Here is an 11,026-nt window from a genome sequence, read left to right as displayed (position 1 = left end):
ATGTTAATATTTTACATGTTAATATTGTTTTTACCATCACATCGCAACCTTGTTTCTCATTTGTATTGTTTTAGTTTCTGATCTATTTTACCTAATACTATAATAGTAACTCTGCTTCTGCTTCTCTCTCTCTTTCCACTTTCTTTCCCTAATTTATTTTTGTTTTGTTTTCAGACAAACATGTTGAAACTCAGACCATCTCTTAATAGCCCTCTTACCTCTCATTTTATAACAACACTTAGCTTAGAAAATCACAAAAACATCTATTGATTATATGTTTTATGCCTATTCTAATTTCCTGGAACTTTGAGAGCCAAGAGCCCCCTGATATTTGCATTTTTAAATAAACTCATCATTTACAAACCAATTTGTACTTCATTATGGAGTATCATCAATACCCTTATGGTTAATACCATATTTTCTGATAATGAAGGTGACTAGTTAGATACAAGGATACTACTTCAAGCTTTAGCCAGAGTCAGTAATACCACAAAGGTTATTTTATTATCCAGTTTTCTATTCAATAATATTTTGAAGGCATTACAAGTAACTTTGTATAGAATTCCGCAAATAGTGAAAAACATATGGATTCTCTATGAACATTTGCAGGCTTTTAAATCGTTCTCCAAGTAGTCTAGTGATGACTCCTAGAATAGTTTGGGTATTGTGTAATACTATGTATGTGAGAGAGAATGGAACATATGTCTGTAGTCGACTGAGAAAAGACCCCAAAGATATCAGGTCCTAGAGCCTATAAATAGTGCCTTATTCTGAAAAATTGTCCTTGCAGATGTGATTAGGGTAAGGATCCCAAGACAGGGAGATTATCCTGGATTATCTGGTGGGCCCTAAATGTCATCACAAGTATCCTTATATGAGGAAGGCAGACAGTGATCACACAGACACACACACACAGGGGGAGCTGAGAGAAAAAGGAAGGAGAAGAAGATGGGGGGGAGGAATGGAGGAAGATTTGAAGACGTTGGCCTTGAAGATTTGAGTGATGAGGCCACAAACCAAGGAATGTCAGCAGCTACCAGAAGCTGGAAGAGGCAATGGATGGATTCTCCCCAAAGCCTCTGGGAGGAAGCGAGTCCCTGTGAACAACTTGATTTCAGTCTACTGATATCGGTTCAGGAATTCTGGCCACCAGTTTTCTAACAGAATAAATTTCTGTTGTTTTAAAGCATCAAGTTCATGAATATTTGTTAGAGCAGCCATAGGAAATGAATACAATGCCAATCAATAATACGTTTTCAGTTATCAGAAGACACAAGAACCATACCTTTGGGGGCACCTGGAGCTCTTCTCTTCTTCCAGTCCTTGACTCATGGCGCCATTACAAGTCAATCGCATTGCAGTCTAAAAAGAAAACCACTCTGCAATATCTTCCATTGCCTATATTATTAGCCACATTGAATAATTTCTCAAGAAGTCTCAATATGATGTAGGCCAACAGGCATTTCCACCCACTACCCCAACAATTCCATATAGGTTGATCTCTAAGGACCTGGTCATTTCTCAAATTCTCTGACCCATCAGAAGACTCTACCTTTAGTGGTCCTATGCGATGAGAGCAGGGTTCCCAGATGTAGTAGTAGGAGCCAACTCTGGTAACTAATATAAAACCAGAAGGCTATATGGATGTGACCAACAGTGGTAAAGTGAGTTACCTTCAGTCCCAGGAGAAGATTCTGCTAAAATCTTAAGATTCTTCCTAAATAAAATGAGCTTTAATTATCTAGTTAAGAAGAACATGGAACACTCTAACTTCAATAAAACTGAGCTGAAGGGGGCGCCTGGGTGGCTTAGTCGTTAAGTGTCTGCCTTTGGCTAAGGTCATAATACCAGGGTCCTGGGATGGAGCTCTGCATCAGCCTCCCTGCTCAACAGAAAGCCTGCTTCTCCCTCTCCCACTTCCCCTGCTTGTATTCCCTCTCTCACTGTGTCTTTGTCAAGTAAATATATAAAATCTTGGGGGGGGGGGAAACAAGATGAACAAAACACCCTGCTTCTAAAATACCAAGTGAATGAAACCTACAAATGGAATGCAGCTGTACAGGTAAGGAGTGTCACTTCCCAGCTCGCAGAGATTCCCGTTTGACGGAGTATCTCTATGTGCAGGTTACTTTAGAACCAGCTGCCCACCCCCCACCCCCTACCCCTGCAGGCACTGGAGACAGATGCCAGGACTCCACAGGTTTCTCCATCTTTTTTTTTCTTAAGGTTCCCTTCTTGGTTTTGTTTTGTTTTTCAAACCAGGAAAGTGGCCTGCATTTCCAAGGTCATTAGCTCCTCTCCCATCTCTTCTTTTCCTGACCATATTCTTCTGTTTTGTTTTCTTTAACCTAGGGAAAAAAATGCAACCACAAAAGTAATGTTTACCCTTCAAAATAGCAGCTGAAAAAGGCACAGGATGTGTGAGACTAAAAAACGTTCTTTTGGTTTCCTCTCCTTTTTTGTGTGACTTTCCTTAGGTTCCTCCCAGGGGGAGCCTCCTCTAAGTGACTTTCTTCTGTTTAGCTTAGGGGAAAAAGTTCCCCCATTGAGAGCAGCACCACCTTAGGAACACAACCTGGTCTGATCTGTGCCTTTAGGCACAGGCTTCACTGCAGCTCAGGGGTGAGTCTCCACTGCCTTGTCTTTTTCGCTATGACATGACTTGAAGTGGATTAGTCTTCACTCTTTGCAATTGTTTGAAAATAATCATGGATCATGGATCCCAGGGCTTCTGAACTACTGGCTTTCCTTGGGAACGCCGTAAGGAAAAACTTCTTGGAAATCTGTCTTCAACCAACAGAGCTATTTCCTTTCTTTTTGGGAGCCTTCCATAAGACAACAGGATTTATGAGTTCAAATTCTTGCCTCACAGAACTACTTGTTCTTAGTGACATGTGTCCTTTCTGCCACTTCTCATTCCCTACACCCTCTTTGCTCACTCTCTCTTCCTTTACTTCTAGATCTTTGCACAGTCTTCCACCTACTTGTCAACACCTACTTGTTTTTGCTATTGGTCAACCACCTACTTGTTATTGACTGGGGCCCTTTCTCACCCCCATTATTTTGGATTTGACTTTTATGAAGTGTATGGGAACTGTGGCAAGGGGTTTTTCAAAACACTGAATTGGGTTGCTTTGGTAAGTGCCGGTAAGACTCCTTGTCTACAGTAGACATCTGTTTGTTTCTGTTACATGTACTCTAATACTTCAAAAAGTTAACTGTGGTCTCTTAGCATGACGGTCATGCTATTTCTTGGTAATGACTGTAACACAATTATTTTATTATGCCTCCAAAGTATCATCTTTCTCTTCCCAAGAGATAATTAATTCACTTACATAAAGAAACGAGTTTCAAAGTTTAAAAATTGAGAATGCAAAGAAAGGAAAAACTGGTTATGGTCTACCTGGAGAGGCATGCTCCATAGTTAGTTTGACCCACAGCACTGAAAGACAAGGCACTGAAAGAGTCAAGATCAAGTGGTCCCCATCTGAGTAGTGCATAGCCACACTGAGGTATCACCCCTCCTTCTAGCTTAATTTTTTTTTTTTTTTAAAGTAGGCTCTGTGTCCAAAACAGGGCTTGAACACTAGACCCTGAGATCAAGAGATCAATGCTCTACTGACTGAGCCAGCCAGGTGTTCCTACTGCCTCTCCTTTTGGTGACTTAAGGAGCTTTAACTGAGATCTACTACTTTAAGAAAGTTCCTAAGTGTATGGATATTTCTAGAATATCTAGTAATCTTTGTTACTTTTCTACTGACTGGAGGTTTACTTGCAATTTTACTGGGCTTATTTGCATTTCCCATTTTTTTTTTCAGGTCCATTAAAGTGGCCTGGGACCTGGGCTGATTTGCCCAGTATGGACTGAGGAATAAGTAACTCCTTTTATATCTGAGCTCCTTTGGTTCTAAGTTCTCAATTCTTTCAGAGAATGTCTTCCTGCATTTGTTCCTTGCAATCTGGCCCTGAATGAGTACTTAGAAAGGGGAAGAAATGCTCTTTTTTCTTTGCTGTTTTCACTGAGGAAACCAAAGGCAGACCACTTCCTTGGTATATCTTTTAGTATCTTATCAGATGGTCTTTTATAATATTTTTTCTCTCTGTGTGGTCTCTTAATGCAAATGGCAGTTAAGCATGCTATTTCTGGCTTAGGTCAGGTATTTTCTCATGACGGATTTTATAGGCCTTTTATGCAGTGTGATCATCTAGCCCCAAGAATATCCTAAGGAGAAACGTGTGTTTAGTATATACCTAACATGCCTGAATTTCCCTTGGCCTTCAAAATATATGTCCTGAATCAGCTCTTATTTTATCTGTCTGAAACATTCTTTAAGGGAAAATCCAAAAATAAAAAAGCTGTTTTTACATAAATATTTGGATCTTGGTTCTCTGGAGTTTTAATAAGTCAAACTTTTCTCCCCCTTTGCTTAAAATAAGCCAGAGGAAAACTAGATGAAAGATTACACAGAAATCGACTCTTTAGATGCTGTCTGCCTCAAAGTACAAACTGTTTTTCTCTTGGGATAAGTCCTCTCTGTTATGCAATGAGTCAAAGCATAACAGGAGAAAGTGGATTATACCAAATTCAAAGTAAAAATTCAAGTAGATTTCTCCAGCTGTGGTGGGCTTACTTTCATTTCCCATATTTTTTTTTCTATGTCCGTTATAGTGGTCTGGGACCCAGGCTGATTTGCCCAGTATAGACTGTGGAATAAATAACTCCTTTTATACCTGAGTGTTTTGTAGGGAGCAGTCTGGAACAGGGAAGCTCTTAGACACATTTCTTTAAGACCTCTTTCTGTCCCTGGTGTGGGTCAGCAGGCACGTGTACTTCTTACACTTTTATCTCACCTGGAGCTCCTTTGGTTCTAAGTTCCCAATTTCCTTTACCATTATAACCTCACTAAAGAGAGAAATATTTTTAACAGTCTTCTCTTCAGCATCAAAACCATCTTAAAAATGGTTTTTTCTTAAATAGAGAGTACTGGGGCAAAAGAAGAAACCAGCTCATTTCACCAGCCCAAACATCTGGCAATTACCACCCAACTGAAGAAACACGGTTCTGAAGTATGTTCCCAACCACTGCTTGTCCTGGGAGTGCAGCAGCATGGAATCCGATATGGGCAACATAGGTTGACTACGTCCTTCAGTTCTAAAGGTTTCTTTGACAATAACGCATTGTCAGGCCTTTCCCGGTCTTTGTGTCTACTAAGGGTGAGGAACACAGGGGACAGTTTTAGGTAGGCACAGACTGCCATGCTGATATAGGACATACCTCTGAGTAAACAGGAAAGAGCTTCCTCATCAATATCTATGGCTGAAAACTGTCTATCCTGGAGGCCACCCAGAAGTCACAAAGACTAAGTGTGGAAAAAAAGCCCTTACTGTTTCTGTGCTGCTAATTACGCTGGTTTATGAATGATTTTCTTGTTTAGTAACTATTGCCAGATGCAACGAATCTTGGGGTTGGAAGACAGAAAGGTCACTTTAGTGAACTTTGACCACAGTTCCACTGACCAGTTTTGCAGGAGACCAAAATCATTCAAGTTTTTCTTTGATTTTTGAATATTTTTGTTTAATGATCATAAGGAAAGTGATTTCGTAGTGGCCTTTAAAAAGAAGTCTGTCTAAATAAGCATGACCTTCCCATTAGGTTGACTTGCATTCTGTTCTTGGACTAGGCAGAGAAAGAACTATCAGAACTTCTTGAAGTCTTTTTCCAGGACTGTGATTGTATTAATTAGAACATTGTTTGAACACAAGGCAAAGTCCTCTGGCTATTAAGTCTGAAAACATGGGATTTCACATTTATAGTTTTCTGAAATTTAAGTGTCCCAATCCAGCCACATTTGTATTTTGACTTCCTGCCCAGCACTTTTTCTATTTTGACTTAGATTAAAATTGCACATTTTTTAAAAATTGCACATATGTCTTAGATGTAATTAATGAATATGTATGAAATATAAGATATGATATACAAATATATTTAGAGATGTGGAATATCAAACCCGAGTAGACTATGTCACTCATTGTCATAAAGATTCTAGATGAAATAATTTTTAAAAATTATTTAGCAGTTAAATTTATAAAATATTTCTAGGAAGTAATGTATATTTTCACATGTTTCACTAATGAATGCAGCTGCATTTTAAACAATTTTTCAGAGTTAGGATTAAGTGATATTATTTTCTTTATTTCATTCAAGTGTGACAGTGTTAAATAATTCACCAAAATCCACATAAAGTTACCATTGTTTTTGTTCTCTGCCATGGGGAAAATATTAAAAAATAAGGAAAAAAAATATAGGGATCTCACAGGGCCCTTTAATTAGATCCTGGGGTAAATAATACATTTTTAAAAATATCAGTGTTAAATGGAGTCTGCCTTCAGGTGCTTTTTATATGTGTTCTACTGTATGTGTCAGGTTTATCTCACTTTAGGAAAGTGCACAAAAAGATGGAATTAACTGGAAATTTAAACAAGCATCTAAGAAACCCAATGAAAGAAATCTCTTAGCACTAACTTCATATTCCTCTTCTGTTATAACAAAATGGGATGAAAAAGGCAAATAATTGCTTTCTCCATATTAATTAAAATAATAATTTTGGTATAGATAGAAGGAAGGCAGATTCCTATACTGAAAGCCAGACAGAACCAAGTGGACAGAGCGCTGGGGCCTAAGTCTGGCTTGATGACACAGGGCCTTGGAGTTTAGATTATATACATACACACATTTGTGCATGGTGGGGGTGGGACGAGGGTTGTAGATCCTATACGCAGTCGTGACAGAGAAATATCAGTGCCTCCTCCCACATCCATGTTGCCAAAATAGTGATTATAACAGCAACACTTCCACACCATTTGCCTGGAAATTCTAGCCTTCCTGGGTGAAGCCCAGTAAGATACTTGGTAAGATTTCACTGGCATAGGGCAGACATTTTATGATATTTAGCTAGCCTCTGTGCATATTTCTTTTATCTTGCTTGACTTGTACACACACAAGACCTCTATTATATGTTATTAGTAATGTTGGTTTATACAGTACCCCTTCTCCTAATATATGAGTATTAGAAATGTGTCTAATTTATCCTCATTAAGAAAAACAAAGAGGGAAGCTGTTACAATGGCCTGGAAACTTCTGTCTGATGTTTCCTTCTTCCTCATTCACTCAGAGTGCCAATCAGTCTTTATAGAGCAATCTTTTTTTTTTGTTTGTTTTGTTTTGTTTTGTTTTGAACAGGTTATTTGCAGAAACTTTCAGCAATTCCATGAGAAAAAAAAATTCCAGGGGCGCCTGGGTGGCTCAGTGGGTTAAAGCCTCTGCCTTTGGCTCAGGTCATGATCCCAGGATGCTGGGATGGAGCTCCGCATTGGGCTCTCTGCTCGGCAGGGAGCCTGCTTCCTCCTCTTTCTCTGCCTGCCTCTCTGCCTTTTTGTGATCTCTGCCTGTCAAGTAAAATCTTTAAAAAAATAAAAATTAAAAAATTTTTAAAAAAATTCCACCTACTCATTGTGCTATCCTGCTGTTATGCCCTGCATTAGCCAGCATGTAATGTTGGGGGCCCCTGGCCCAGTCCTCTCTCACGGTGGTCTTGGTGTCCTTGGTCATGCTGTTTCCTTCATTCAGGGTGTTCTTCCTCTTCCGTTCTCTGCATCCAAATTGTTTCCATCCCTCCAACAAAAATCCTGTCTCCTCTATGAAACTCTACCAGGTCCTCCATGTCATTCTGGACTTCAATGTTGTATTATGAACAGTTAGATTATTCAAGTATTACTGGTAAAATGTGAGGTATGTGAAGTTTAAGCAAAACTAGGGTTCAGGTTGTTAGAGTGGATTCTGCTTGTTGGATTGTCTCTGTGCCTTTTTGCCATTTCTTTCTCTCTCTCTTTGACTCCTTATTCTCATCTTTTTTTCTCCCTTTCTTTTAAATGTGAAGAGACATATTACAAGCATGGATGTACTTGGAAAGCCATGCTTTGGAAGAGGGAAGCTAATAGATGGCAAATGAAAAGGCTGTGGAGAGTATCCACTCTTTCCACCATCAGAACAAAACAAAACAAAAATCCCAAATCCCACAATCAATCAAATCAAGAGAACTGCATTTATTATTAGGACAATTCCCAAAGGCATATTATAGCCTGAGATTCTGAGGGGAGAAAAAAACCCAAAACCCTGAAAAACTAATTAAGTCAGTTCATCATGGAAAATAATGACATGGTATAAAAGAAAATAATTGAAAAACATATATGGTATAGAGGTAGGAAGGCAGTAAGAAATATAAACCTGGGAGATAGGAAATTTAGAAACAATAAAGATTTATCTAAAGTTATGGAAAGAACAGTGCTTGCTTAAATCTGAAGAGAGGCAAGGTGAAGGCTTCACCATAGCTTGGAAGAAATATTTCTTAAATAAAAGCTGAGACAGCTACCAGAGCCCCAGCCCCAGCCACACATTGGGTTAGGAAAGAAGTCAGGAGAACATTTCAAAGGGCATACTGAGTGATGCTGTTTAGCCAAGGACCCCCAATTTGCAAAAATCTCCAATTTTCCTGCTAAGTCTGAAAGAGAATGAATTGAAAGTATGGAGATGTAGGGGTGCCTGGGTGGCTCAGTGGGTAAAAGCCTCAGCCTCTGCCTTCCACTCAGATCATGATTTCAGGGTCCTGGGATCAAGCCCCACATGGGCTCTCTGCTCAGTGGGAAGCCTGCTTCCCCCTCTCTCTTTGCCTACTAGTGATTTCTCTCTGTCAAATAAGTAAATAAAATCTTAAAAAAAAAAAAAAAAAAAGGAAAAGAAAGTATGGAGATGCAGACAACCTAAAAAAAAAAAAAAAAAAAAAAAAAAGAAAAAAAAATCCATCTCCAAGCACATCATATGAATCTAAATGGTCTAAGATTCTTGAATTTAATTTTCTGATTCTATTTTGTCTTCCCTCCTGGTTAAACTGAAAAACACCAACATCAAGGTGAAATGTAAAGCAAGGACCACTTTTAAAATAGAGTCTCCTTATTCTTCCAAAATCACTGTGAAGAAAGAAAACAAAGATCTTCTAGAAGCTCCATTACATTCAGTAGTTAATGGTAACCAATCACTATGTTTTTAACTTTCTTTTGTTGAGTCATCAACTTTCCTCCTCCCCCACTCCCTCCAGGGTCAACAGGCAACCTTTTATTAAATCAGGGGACTGCATTTGCTATGTTTGGTCTTGATCCAACTTCTTTATTATCTCTGCTGTATTGTTGTGCACGACACTGTTTTGTAGACACATCAGATAAAATGGGGAAACAAAACCAGGAGACTATTCCCAGACTGTTTGCCAACTGATTTTAAGCTGTTTCTGGATACTAGTATGCAAAATAATGGTTTCTTATTCCCAGGTCTTGTACAATAGAAATGGGGGAGGGTGTTAATTTCTGATTCTGTCAAATGCCTTCATTCTTCCTTTGTCTTAGTTTCCTGATTTAACAGTGTCCAGAATTTTGTTTTGTTTTCTTCCCTAATTCTATGTAGTGCAAATGCCTTAAATATTTTTCCAACATCCCATCATAACAAAAGGAGAAGCAGGAGGGATATATGTATAATCCTTTATAGTCCTCCAGATCTTGTTTTCAGAATTCCTTAGTTTTCAATTGTAGTGTGTCAGGAAATCTATGAAACTATGCCAGTTCACAAAGTAAAACTTGCAGAGTTGATCCCTGGACAAGGAGGGCCCAGGGAATTTCAGTAAGTTGCCACAAGACATATGGTTGGCTAGGGTCAGAACTCACCAGACCTGAAATTCAATTTTTGCCATTCTCTACTAAGCACCTAATTTTCACTGAAATTTCAGAATGCCTAAGCAAAGTTAAGTTCTGGTTTGGGTTTCTCTCTCTGTCCAGTATGATCTTTGGAAACATACAATCTGAAAGATACGAAGATCTTGAACTATTCCACAAGGATTTTATATCTGATTCTATAGAATTTGAGACCTAACCGCTTCCTTGAGCAGAGCCACATTTCCAAGGAGCTCAGCCTCAAACTACTTTCTTCACAGTTGACCGAGGTCAGAGTTGACACAGTTGAAACATTTCCAGAGTACACCCACATTTCAGGTTGAACCAGGACAGAGTGGGGTGGGAGAAGGGTACAAGATCAACCATTTGTCCAAAGGGTCACACAATCATTAATCCAGCACAGTGCAGGTCAGTATCCTTTCTCACACTAGTTATAAGTAAAATCTTTTCAAAATGTAATTTTGCTTTATCATATATATATATATATATATCTTCTTTTCTATATTCTTTATATATGTGTATATATGTATATATATATGTGTGTGTATATATATGTATACATATATATATTCATTCTTTTAATTTTGCACAAAACTACTGAAGATTCATCATGGAGTGCCTTGATTTTAATCACAAGACAGCCCGGTGTGCACGTGGGTTTTGTTCAGATCTGCACAAGAGTGGAACATTTTGTTTTAGGAATGTGAGATGTACAAAATACGAATCTGCTAACAGCCTTCCTCCAAATTGCTCTGGGAGTAGGCAGGGAGGGAGGGTAGGAGAGAAGACAAGGCCAGTCTGCGTGAGGTAACGCCCTTGGGTGAGGTCCTAGGAAGATAAAAGAAGTTCACAAGGATAGAGTGTATTAAACATTCCTGCGCTCCACTGGGTCGGTTCCATTATACAGAGGAAATGGAGGTGTGGACGCCCAAAAGTTCCAGTCTTTAGATTTGCGGAGGGGGCAGCAAGCAGGAAAGGGACGGCCTAATCCGCCGTGCACCGCAAACCCAAGAAAGTTCCCCTGATTTTGTTACAAACCTGCAACATTGTGCCCCGAGGTTAAACTGCTGGAAACGAACTCAGAACCGGAAAATCCGGGCGCTCACCCAAGGAACGCCCGTCCTGCCCCGGCTGGGTGCTGCGTGGGACCTGGGGCGGGAGCAGAATCTGGCGCGGCGCCCGGCCCCGCCCCTCCCGCCCGCCTCCGGACCCGCCCCTCCTGTCCTCCCCGCTCCGACCCCGCCTCCGGGGG

This window comes from Neovison vison, chromosome 5 (assembly GCF_020171115.1).
Source record: "Neovison vison isolate M4711 chromosome 5, ASM_NN_V1, whole genome shotgun sequence".
In the NCBI taxonomy this organism is placed as follows: domain Eukaryota; kingdom Metazoa; phylum Chordata; class Mammalia; order Carnivora; family Mustelidae; genus Neogale; species Neogale vison.
This window is presented reverse-complemented; position numbering follows the sequence as displayed.